Here is a 12,219-nt window from a genome sequence, read left to right as displayed (position 1 = left end):
ATGACTATATATCACTCATGCTCCATACAATCCCACCTCCCAATTTCCCACAGTAGTAAATGTGGCAGGCCTGAAGGCCCAATGCAAAAGATGACTTCCAGGCCTGACACTATAAGCTATTCAGTGTTTTGCTGATGGAGCAGTGAGACTGCTTTTAACATTTGCAGGTGATACAAAAGCTGGAAGGAGTAGCCAACTGATGACAGAATTCAAGATGATGTCAGCAGTAGATCAAGACCACCAACAAGTTGAATTTTGCTTTTAAGTTAAAAAAAAAAAAAAACGAATAGGAGAGGAAATCATCCCATTCCGCAGCACTTATGCGCCAGACTTGCAGCTTCCTGCAATGGCTTCCCCATTGATTTTACTTATTGGAAGTCAGCAAGAACTTGCATATCGTGGTTATGTGAGGTCTTTGCTTAACACTGGCAATGGGAACCATTGGGATTTCCATTGCTAATTGATGAAATCATGTGAAGTTGTAATATATGACTGCATTGCTTAGACACAAATTCTGATCCCAATTACCATCATTAATCAAAGATTACCTATCCTGCTTCTTTAGTAGAACACACTGCTGGGAAGTGCTGGAGGCATTTAATAAAGACTGAAAGACTAGGTATTAAGGATGCTGTAGCAACATGTTGCATTAAGCAAGGACTTCAGCAAAAGCAAAGACAGTACTGATGAATAAATCTATCCAGGTGAATGAGATTCACATGGTTCACACTGGAGATGCTCTCAGGACTAGGAGTGACTTTTCACTCCTGGTAACCTCTTTGCTAGACTAATGCAATGTACAATACATGGAAAACCTTTGACAATTGTTTGTGAACTTTGGCTAGGTCAAACAGATGCACAAGATTAACAACTCAAGACTGATAGTTGTGCTCTTCCTGTGACTATCTCCCATCAGATATCCAGTCTGACCTAACTGAAAACTATCTCCTCTAGATGCCCTTCCCAAGTAAGAGTAAGGGAACTATAGTGGAGTTGGTCCTTTGAGTTATAAAAAAACACTTATAGAATACGTTCTCACACAGAGTCAAGTCTGGTTATTGCTGTATCAGTTTTCAGCATCATGCAAAGGTATTCCTCTTCTCTCAACCATTTCTATACATCTATCAACCTATTTAGGTAATCCAGATAGGAAGCACAAACAGATGAACTAATTCTACTTTATTATAAGGCTACATTTGATGGCTATTGCAAGTCTGAAAGTAGCTTTTCTCCCTTTGATTTTACAGAACAATAAGCGAGGGAAGGTCTCCTCTGAGACATTTGCCATGTTGTCCAAATTCCTTTTGTGAGCTAAACTGCCTGAGGTCCAACCTGTCTCTCAAGGTCATTCTCACATGCCTACAACATTTATACCCAATATGATTTTAAGTGCCTGAAGTAAGCTGAAATAATGGGCATTGATATTCCCAAAGTACTTATAAATTCCACTTTATTGTTCTACAGATTAGAAAATGTTTATACAAATTTTAATGCTTTAAGTAATATTGTAATTATTACAAAATAACTTATTTTGGAAGGCATCTTAAGAGGATTTTATTTACCCATATATACAGTAGAACCATAGCTATGTCAGCGCACACAGCTATATTTCTAGAATACCAATTAATGGCTTAGCTAGAAGGAGAATTTATCTGACTTACTTCTCTGTAAATATAGGAATAATATAAAGAAGCAATGAATTAAAGAACCAGTAATATTTCTGTTTTGCATCTTATTAAGTGAATAATGCTACCTGAAATAAATATGAACATTTTAAAAGCATTTTACTATTAAAAGAAAAACCTCTTTCCTATATATTCAATCCAAGCTATATTTCAAAGAAATTAGGCGCTAACGTAATGCAAAAAGGTAAATAGTACTGCAGATAAGCTTCAACATTAAGTTTGAACAGACACTGTAAAAGAAAGAGTTGAGGAGTAGCATTGAAAAAGAAAAGCAATAAAGACTGTATGTGTTAAAGAAAAATATACAAGATCATATGATGCCATTCAGGGATGGGTTCTAAATTTTTTAACTACCGGTTCTGTGGGCGTGGCTTATTTTGTGGGTGTGGCTTGATGGTATGTGACAGTGGGTGTGGCTTGATGGTCATGTGACTGGGTAGGCGTGGCCAACTTAATGTCACTCACGTCAAGGAGTACCTTGCCTGGACCCTCCCCTCCCAGACATTCCTTGTCACACCCAGCCTCAACGTATCTATAGTTCTGCAAAAATGTTGTTCACCTTTTTTTCAACTTTATTATCTACATACTGTAGATCAGGGGTCTCCAAACTTGGGCACTTTAAGACTTGTGGACTTCAATTCCCAGAATTCCTCAGCCTTTGCTGTCTTAAAGTGGCCAAGGTTAGAGACCTCTGCTATAGATGCACTTTCATGGACCACTGAAAGGAGGAAATGGCTCATGCTTTGCCCAAGAGTGTGATAGGCAACGGGTTTTAAGGGGCTGCTAGAAAGAAGGGGGGGGCGGGCAAAGTATTTTCCAAAGCACCAGAAAGCAAAACAAGCAATGGATAGAAACTCAACAAAGAGAGAAGCAACCTAAAACTAAGGACAAACTTCCTGACAGTGTGAACCTATATAGGTTTCAGTCATAATTTCACATATAAAATAGCCATTCATGTAATACAACCTGCATATTGTTCAAAACAGTCATTAGTATTATGACTGATGTTTGACAGCAAGCCTAAAATCCCCATTCTTTCCCCACTCCAGGGGAAGGTTACTTCAAAATCCCCATTCCCTCCCCACCCCACTAATCTGTTCTGGGAAGGAATTAACTTTTTTATTTTATTTTATTTATTTTGTCATAACTTTTATTTTTATTTTATTTATTTTGTCATAACAGTATATATAAGCATTAACATGAAATAACTATATAATGTATAAGCATATATATGAGCATAAATATGTAATAACTATATTAATTGGATATAATGAAGAGGAACAATAGGACAGGGAACGGTAGGCACGTTTTTGCTCTTATGCACGCCCCTTATAGACCTCTTAGGAATGGGGTGAGGTCAATAGTAGATCGTTTTTGGTTAAAGATTTTGGGATTTTGAGAAGAGACCACAGAGTCAAGATTGAAGCGGTTAACATTAAGTTTAAATCTATTGTTTGCTCTTGTATTGTTGTGATTGAAGCTGAAGAAGTTTTCAACAAACTCCCCCTTCTTCATTTCCCAAATAAAATATTACTAGATAATTAAGAAATAATTAAGCTGTTAACAAGGAACCTGCCTGGAATTCCACATTCCTGCCAGCTGCATAAAGAAAACTTTGTAAGCAGAAAACAGCTACCGGTGCTTAGAGGTGAAAGCCGGAAGTTCGGTTCCATTTACAAGCAGGCAGAAAACTCATTCAAGACAGGATACTTCACAATGGAAATTGCCCAAACATTTTTAGAAACACAAAGCCTCATGTTGCACAAACCCCAAAACTTCAAAAACTTTGAACCATATAAGAATTCCTTCACTTATCCAATTTGTTGTTCAGCTGATCCAGAAAGGAGCTTCCAGCTCTGTCAATTTAAAGCGACAGCGTTCCCCCCCATCCCCCGCTTCTTTGCCAAGCGATATCCTGGCTGAGAAGCGAGTCCTGATTTTTTCATTGTAGCCGATCAGTTGGGAGGCTTCTTGGCTTCTCAATTTAAAGCGACGGTGTCTTGCATTTTTTTTTCTTCTTCTTTGTCAAGTGAGCCCTGAGTTTTTTCCTTCTAGCCGATCAGCTGGGAGTCGGGAGGCAGCAATAGATTGTGGACGGGGCCAGTCAGAATTTTTACTGGTTCTCTGAACTACTCAAAATGTTTACTACCGGTTCTTGCGAACTGTGGAGAACCGGTAGCAACTCACCACTGATGCCATTTAAATAATTTGTTCATGTTTTCTTTTAATATACAAATATTCCTACAGCATCTATTTGTTGATGAATTCATGTTGAAAATTGTAGAAGAGACCCTGATACCCTCTTGAGATTTTGGACCAACTGTTACCAGCCATAATCTATTTTGTTAGTAACAGGGAACTGGGTGATAAATGTATTCTGGGCCACTATGATAATGAAAGAATCAAAACTTGTATAAGTAGGAGATAATACAGTGTGGATTTGCACCATAGCCATAAAACAGAAGAGAGAAGTGTACTTTCTTTCAAAGTGATACACAACTTTTATACATTTTGCTTTGCACAGCTGCTTTCTACATTCCATGGAAACTGGCTCTTGGAAAGTTCCACAGAATACTAATTTGGTACAAAAAAAAAATTGAAGAGAGAAACAAAATGGGAGAAAAATCATAAGCAAGACCAAATTAATTTTTAAAACTGTATAGCAAAATAACTCCAAACAAACTTTTTGCCACATAAGCAGAAAGTCCTGAGTGAGGACATAGTTTAATAGGAAACCAAAAATAATGAGATTTTTCAAATTGCAGAGCATTCTATCATTCACTTTGGAGTGCTGTGGTACAGTAAAATTGAAGGCCACTGTGAGTCCATCAGAATGTAATGATTTATCCAACATTTCAGAAAGGTAGTAGTAAGTTAATTTTAATTAATTTAATTAATTTTAATTGATAAAATTAAATAAAATAAATACATAAAAAAGTTCTTCCCCTGCTGGGTGTACAACCAGAGGTGGGATAGCACTGGCTGAAGAACATATATGGTCTTTGCCCTTTGGCCTTTCTTTGTACAACTAAAACCTCTGTTCTTTCACTGTTGCCCTTTCTGAGACAAAGGAGCCTCAGATTCCCAGGGGATTTATGGCAATGGTTTCCCCTTACTGAAGTTAGATTGCTCTCCCTGACTACAGAGAGGACAATACAGAACAATCCATTGGTCCCTACCATATACTTTAAGAGACAACAGGAATTTAAGGTGGTTTTCTGGAAGAAAAATTGACACCAACAAAATAAAACAGAAATCTCCACAGTCCTACTGAAAGATATAACAGAAGGAATATACAGAGTTCCTACAATATTTATGGGTTTCCACAGATGTGAAAAACTTATTTTATGCCAGGGAATGTATATGGGAGAATACTCTGAAATTGTAACAACAAGTAAAAATAAGCAAATCATTCTTAATAATCCAATGGCGAAGAACCATTCAAATTCATGATTCAAAATAACTGACAGAACAAATGCAATTTCTCCCGAAATCTACACAGGACAAAGAAATTAATCAACCAATATCCTTGTGTTAACTGATACAAAGTTTATGACATGTTACTAACAAAAATGCGTATTAACTTAATGTTTTGACTTAGTAAGAATAATGTTTGGATGCAATGTATAATATGCACTGGAAGTGACATCTAAGTTCAGATTCTGTGCCTGAGAAATCCAATGTACAGGAAGCCCCTAAGGCTGAAGAATGCTGTGCCTTTCAAGGGTGGTGGGAATGTAAGAAAGTAATGATGAGAGCATGGGAACATCAGTTAGAATCTTTTCACATACCAAAAATAAAAAAGAGAGAATGGAGAACAAAAGAAGGCAAGTGTCTGATTTCAAGATCTTTTAAAAAATCAATAATAAAGTCATATTTCTGGACTGATATTTACAAGTTGTTCAAGTCTTCCAAGAAATGCAGGTGGACCAGGAAGGGATTTGCTTTCCATATTTATCTTACAATTTCCATATTTATCTTTTTCTTTAAAGAAAAACTAATTTCTTCTAGATTATTAGTATCAAATTCTAGATCTATCAGAAGATCTCCTGGATGCAAATCCATCTGGTCACAACTCTACTTCTAATGACAGAAGCTTAGAAAACACTGGAAATTACAGCAAATAGCCAGTATCTGAGAGTAAGGCAATTTTATTTATCTCCGCTCCCTTTCCTCCGAGCTTCAGCTCTTGCTTTGTAGAATCCCTTGAAACCAAATGTGACTAACATTGTGATCTCTCACCATTCACCCTATTTATATTCTACTAGAATTCTTGTGTTTGACTGTAACGTAACCTTCAATTGGATGAAATGGTACGTCATAGAGCAACCGTCTTTTTTTTTTTTTTGAACTGGCATACCTCAAATGGGCTAAATTAAAGAATGGTTCCCAAATATGGAACCCATGACTTCTGTGGGATTGAAATTGGCAAAGTTGTGGCCACTCCAGTGCTGCCACATCACCACCTTGCTGCAGTCACATGACTGAACACTCCCTGCTGGCTTCCTACAAGGAAAGGGAATGGGAAAGCTGGCAAGAAGTCAGTCCAGCTCCCACTGCTTTCTTGCCTGCCCTTGGTTATTCTGCTTTTCTGTTTAGCTAAGGAAACATGTTTAAGCAATGATCCAATGGTCTCGGGTTGTCTCACTTTGACTAACATTCTGACCTCTCACAATTCAGCCCATTTCAAGTAACATTCTGATCCCTTGCCACTCACTCCACTTGTTTGCATCACATACAGATCACTATCCTGCACACTAGATATAGCCAACTTAGCATAAATATTATGTTAATTGATGGTATAAACACTATACCTAGTTTCTTTAGGTACATATTAATAGAACAGAAAGACATGTATTCTTATCAATTATCAAAATATAAAATTAACTAATATTTGTGTGCTTTCCTAAATATTTTAAAATATCACAAGAAATAGATATATTTGTAGTCTGATCCTATGCATGTGTATTCAGTAGAATTTACATCTTGTTACCAAATAATGTATACATTGGAATGTAGTCCTGCTCAGCCCTACTTACATGCTTAAAAAATGGAAGCATTCCTTACTGTTCTTTTCTTGGAATATCTGTTTGGAACCAATTTGGCAAGATAAGCAAAGCAAGCAAAACCATTAATGCGCTATACTGCATGCAAAGCCAAAATATGCACATTAACAGCCAATATTGTTGGCTGTTCCTGGAGAGAGGGGAAAAAACACATTTGAGATACTAGATTCTGATTCAGCATTTTCCACATTCTTATCCTTCATCCTTCATTTATATAGACTTTTTTCAGCAAGTAGAGGGCTAAAATTGAACACCAGTTAATATAGTATTTGTCACATATACATAGTTATGAGTGCTCGATCATTGGAGATCTTCAAGAAAAGCTTGGACAGCCATTTGTCTGTGATGGAATAAGGTCTCCTGCTTTGGGCAAGGCGGTTGAACTAGAAGACCTCTAGGGTACCTTCCCAACCTATGATTCTATGATACTATACAGTATATCCCTCCACACAATAATGAATTGAATCCCACTATCCATTTTCCACTGTATGATTACAAGATTTAAATTTGAACATTAAGAGGAAAAGGAAAGGTAACTCTGCAGACAATAAAGAATCATATAAATCATTTATCAAACTAGATAAAAAACATAACCTTTTGAATTCTTAATTTTATCATGTGCCCAATACTAAGTAGCTTTCTTCCAATCTGCTTTCTGTAACATATTTGAATGATTAAGAGATTTTGAGATTTTATACATTTCTAAAACTTTCAAGTTGGCCTTAAGTATAGTTTTAATATTGACTTAAGATATTCAATACAACCAAACTATACATGACTGTGATTATGGATATTCAAGTCTAAAGTTAATTTTATCATGGATTTGGCAAGATTCGTAAGTGATTACATCCAGACTACAGTTGATCTTAGCCAAAATAGGGAGGGTAACATAGGTATTTATATTTATCAAATGGATTGTTCCTTCTATTATTATATTATTGTGTTTAGCTCAATTACTGTAACATATTTAAAAGCTTTTTTCCTTTATTGTTAATTCACTAAAGGTAAAGGTTCCCCTCGCACATATGTGCTAGTCATTCCTGACTCTAGGGGGCAGTGCTCATCTCCATTTCAAAGCCGAAGAGCCAGCACTGTCCGAAGACGTCTCTGTGGTCTTGTGGCTGGCATGACTCAATGCCAAAGGTGCATGGAACGCTGTTACCTTCCCACCAAAGGTGGTCCCTATTTTTTCTAATCGCATTTTTTACATGCTTTCGAACTGCTAAGTTGGCAGAAGCTGGGACAAGTAACGGGAGTTCATCCCATTACACGGCAGCACTAGGGATTCGAACCGCTGAACTGCCAACCTTTCGATCAACAAGCTCTGCGTCTGTTAATTCACTATTTTATGTTAAAAAATTATTTTGTATTTCACTACTTTTTAACAAATACCATTTAAAATACTGAGACATCTAAAATTAATAGATTTCCCCAATACATTTCAACTAATGTTTAGGCACAGTTTTGAAAACACATCTGTGTTCATCATCATATGGGATTGGTGAATGCAATCCTCTTAAATTCCCTTGGTATTTCAACAGCTTTCAATATTTTCAGCCATGGTACCCTTTCATTGTCCAATGAAAATATTGCTTTGTGAGGCTTGTCTCATACTTGGGAACTTCTGATCAAGCTTATGGTATTTATTCTTTGGGGCTCTGCAGAGCTCTATCACATATTAAACAGCTATTGAAAGTGCAGTTGTTCAACAATCTAAAATACAGTGCTAGCAGTTTCTCTTTTTTTTAGAAATTCCTGATGAGGCAATGGAAGTTCCTGATCATCATGATATTACATGGACCTGAAGATTGATAAACTAAACTTTATCCAAACAAGATTGTAATATTGGTACTGGTGGTTCATCAATCAATATAGATAGATGTTCAGCCTGTTGTGGAAGTGTCTTCTGTAGCATAGACTGACTTTAACAACTTGGACTGGTCACTAGCTACAACCTTTCCTAGAGGGAAACAGTTTGTTATCCATGATAGTGATCTCTAATTTCTCATTTAAATGGCCACAACACATTATGTGTAGCGTTGCCCTTGAAGATGGCCTAAAAATGTTATTCCGTGTCTGCAACTGAGTTTTAATAACTATCTATATACCACTAAACTCTATTTGTCTGTTTGTAACCTTTAATTAACAGGAATGGTGCATCATAGGGCAGCATTTTTTGAATCAAGATACCTCAAATGTGCTAATTTAAAGAATGCATACAAACTTTGGGACCCTTTATTTCTAATGAACTGAAATTTCAAGGATCTTCAGATCAGTTGTATTGGCAAACTTGTAGCTACTGCAGTACTACCCTGATCAGCTGTGATCACGACTGATTTTTTAATGCCAGTTGAGTTTCCCATAAGCAAAATCAATGGGGAAACCAACAGGAAGTCAGAAGTTGCTCCCTACTCCTGGTATATTATATCACAACAAGTTTTGATATAATGTACTTCAAATCCCCTTATTTAAAGAATGCATAAAAGATCCCAGGGCCCATTATTCTTATGAAATTGAAATTTCCACCATGATTGGAACAGTTTATTCCCACGTTTCTGGCCATAGCAGTGTCCCATGGTCATATGGCATACTCTTGAGATGATGAACATCCAGCATTCAGGTTAAAAAGAAAGCCAGCCCAATTATGCCACATCACAGGATGACCCAACAGGTCATACATAGATTGTCTAGTATTTACTGAAAGGAAACCTGGTTCACACATACTCCTAAATATTATTTTATGATAATTTTAAAATAGAAGTATCATCTTAAGATTTGTTGACATTGTGACAATAAAGGCAGATTATATTGCCTTTTGTAGGAGAGTAAATAAATCCAGGATCTTCCTTTTGGAAAAATATGGTTATCTCGCATCCAAAATCAAAATGTTAGTGCTAGCCTTCATAGCAATGTTTCATGTACTACCTCTTCCCATATTTTTCTACCTGAGATAATCATTAAAGCCTCTGCATTCATAACTCTTGGCTATATGCAATATCAAACTGAGACAAGCCAATGGCGCTATTTTTCAGCCCCAGCCAAAAATGTTTAATTTTCCCTTTTAACTGCGTACACTACTGCTGCAACTAGTAGTCTTATTTTTGAGGATTTTTCTCTGCTACTTTCCTATTCTATTCTAATAATTGTCCTGTAATAAATCTGCATTAAATTTTGCGGAATCCAATCTGGGTCCAACCGAGTGACTGACCCAGATTGGATTCTGCAACATTATCCTGGGACATGTATATTTGCCTTCATTTGTGTATTAATTTCAGCTCCATTGACCAAGAAAAACTGTTAGGAAACTGAGCAGTTTTTTAAAAATGTCAATTTATTTTACAGGCTTATGGAAGTTAGGTTACTCAACTGCATTCAAGAAACTGTTCTAAATTAAACTTACCTAAAAACTTCATTTTATTCCTTTTTGCACATGCCAACATTACTATATTACTGCAAAAATCATCACTGCCAAGGTCAAATATTAAGAGATAACAATCTGTTTCTCTATCACTACCAGCAATTTTCGCTAGTCAATAACATCTCAGCTTTAATGAAAATGCTTTAATGAAAGTACTGGTAACTACCGTGTTTCCCTGAAAATAAGACCCTGCTTTATATGTTTTTGAACCCTGAAATAAGTGCTTGGCTTTATTGCCATGTGCTCAAAAGCCCAATTGGGCTTATTATCAGGGGATGTCTTATTTTGGGGAAAACAGGGTAGCTACAATTTCAAGATATTTCAGTGACCTAGCCTAACATCATTTCTAAAAACAGCTTTTTGAAGGCATTCTAAAAGGCATGGTGCATAGCAATCAACTCTTATTAACTTTTATCACTTAACCAGTGTTGGATTCCTGAATAATACCACACAAATTTACATGTTTATTGGAAGCTGGGGATGAAAACTATATTCATTCAAGTTCCACAGGGTGGAGTCTCATTGGAAGCAGCAACATCTCTGTATCTCAGCACTGTAACAATTTTTTTTTCTGCCTCAGTGCTGGACAAACCCTTTTGCAAGTGGCATTTGCTTTTCGATTATTCCGGTTGAATCCCTCTCTGCTTGTTTGACAGCTATCACTATGAATGCCACTGGAAGAGATTTCAGACAAGAGGAGGCCCAAACAGAGACTAGGCAAACCCATTAAACGTTAACTGCTCCCTGAAGGAAGGCGTGAAAGGGGAGAAGATGGATCCACAGGCAGTGGTTTAATGCACTCATAAACGAGAAAAGGACGTAAGGCTTCTTTCCCTCAAGCCTATCCCTTCCTGCTCATGAAGGCATAATTAACAACACCCCCCCTCCCCAGTATAGTATCTCTTCTATGGGTGGTTAAGGGATTCTATTTCCATAAGCACATGCGCAGTAACTACCCCAACGCTCTTCGACCCACTCCTCAAATAGAGAGTCTGCACGACAACCAGCCTTCGACCTGGCTCCTGCGTTTCTTGAAATTGTGTTATTTCTTAAAAAATTTCAGGGAGAAATGGAGTGGGCCATTTGCATTCTTTTCCCGAGATTCAGCTGGATGAATGGGCTTGTAAGCCCTGCCCCGTCGGGAGAAAATGGGTGTTTCCCCCCCCCAACCCCCCAATCTCCGAGGCAGGGGGGGGAAAAAAAGAGCCCGATCCCAGGCTCCGCTTTCACCCGGCACCTTAGTTGCTCGCCTAAGGCAGCCTCTCCGGTCCGAAGCAGCGGCTCAGCCACCCAGCTCGGCTTTCGTCACCCCACCCGGGGCTCAACCGCCTGGAGACGGCAGGCGCTCCTTCGCGAAGCCTCCGAAGGCGAAAATGGGGGAGACGGGGCGACTCGACTTGCCCTCCCCTCCTTTTTCCCGGGTGAAGGAAAGAGAGTGCTCACGGCGGCGGCGGCGGCGCTCCTCCTTCTCCTTCTCTCCTAACGCCCTTGTTGCTACCGGCGGTCGCTGGCTTGAGTGGCGGAGCAGGCTGCTTGCTTGCCTCCCTTTCCTTCGCTTCCCTTCCCGCTGTGGCTGCGCTGCTCTCGCTCGCTCTGGAAGCGGAGCCAGACGAAGGTTCCTCCCCGCGCGAGATGCCTCTCAGCCGCGCGCTCCCTCGGCGCGACCGCAGCCACCGCAAGCGTCGGCGAGCCCCTCCGCCGGCCGGGATTTTTCCTCTCCCCGCAGTCAGCGCTCACTTCCGGCGCGCAGGCCTCGCCTGCTTCACCGCGCCTCCCTCCTCCTCCTCCTCCTCCTCTTGCACGCCGCTGCAGGAGGGAGAGCAGCCAGCTCCCGCCTAGCTCCATTCAAACGAAGCCCTGTCGCCCTCACCGCCGGCTTCTCTCCAAGACTTGTTTCTAAACCCTGGGCCAAGCTCAAGGGAAGACAAAAGCCCCTCTGGGCATGTATAGAGATCTTTCGGACTCACGGCCACAAGCCAGCAGCATCTCAAGGCTAGGGCCACCGTTGGCGATCTGGAATGGGGTGCAAAAAACGGGCAGGATAAAAAAA

The 12,219-nt window shown here is 39.1% G+C and overlaps 1 protein-coding gene across 7 annotated transcripts in view; it reads right to left on the bottom strand.

Annotated features, from left to right (window-relative positions):
- RAPH1 (Ras association (RalGDS/AF-6) and pleckstrin homology domains 1) overlaps nt 1-11,910 on the bottom strand; it is a 79,335-nt gene extending 67,425 nt beyond the window's left edge. For 4 of the 7 annotated variants that reach the window (XM_058186742.1, XM_058186732.1, XM_058186774.1 and 1 more), the window contains exon 1: nt 11,613-11,910. The gene's annotated coding sequence lies outside the window, so the exon portion shown is untranslated. Of the gene's footprint in view, nt 1-11,406; nt 11,511-11,612 lie in introns of those variants that run through there. The other 3 variants (XM_058186760.1, XM_058186751.1, XM_058186767.1) reach the window with 2 other exon arrangements.
- Between the last annotated feature and the right edge of the window lie 309 nt (nt 11,911-12,219).

This window comes from Ahaetulla prasina, chromosome 1 (assembly GCF_028640845.1).
Source record: "Ahaetulla prasina isolate Xishuangbanna chromosome 1, ASM2864084v1, whole genome shotgun sequence".
Taxonomy (NCBI): domain Eukaryota; kingdom Metazoa; phylum Chordata; class Lepidosauria; order Squamata; family Colubridae; genus Ahaetulla; species Ahaetulla prasina.
The sequence above is the reverse complement of the archived record's forward strand: the minus strand, read 5'-3'. Positions and strand labels throughout refer to the sequence as shown.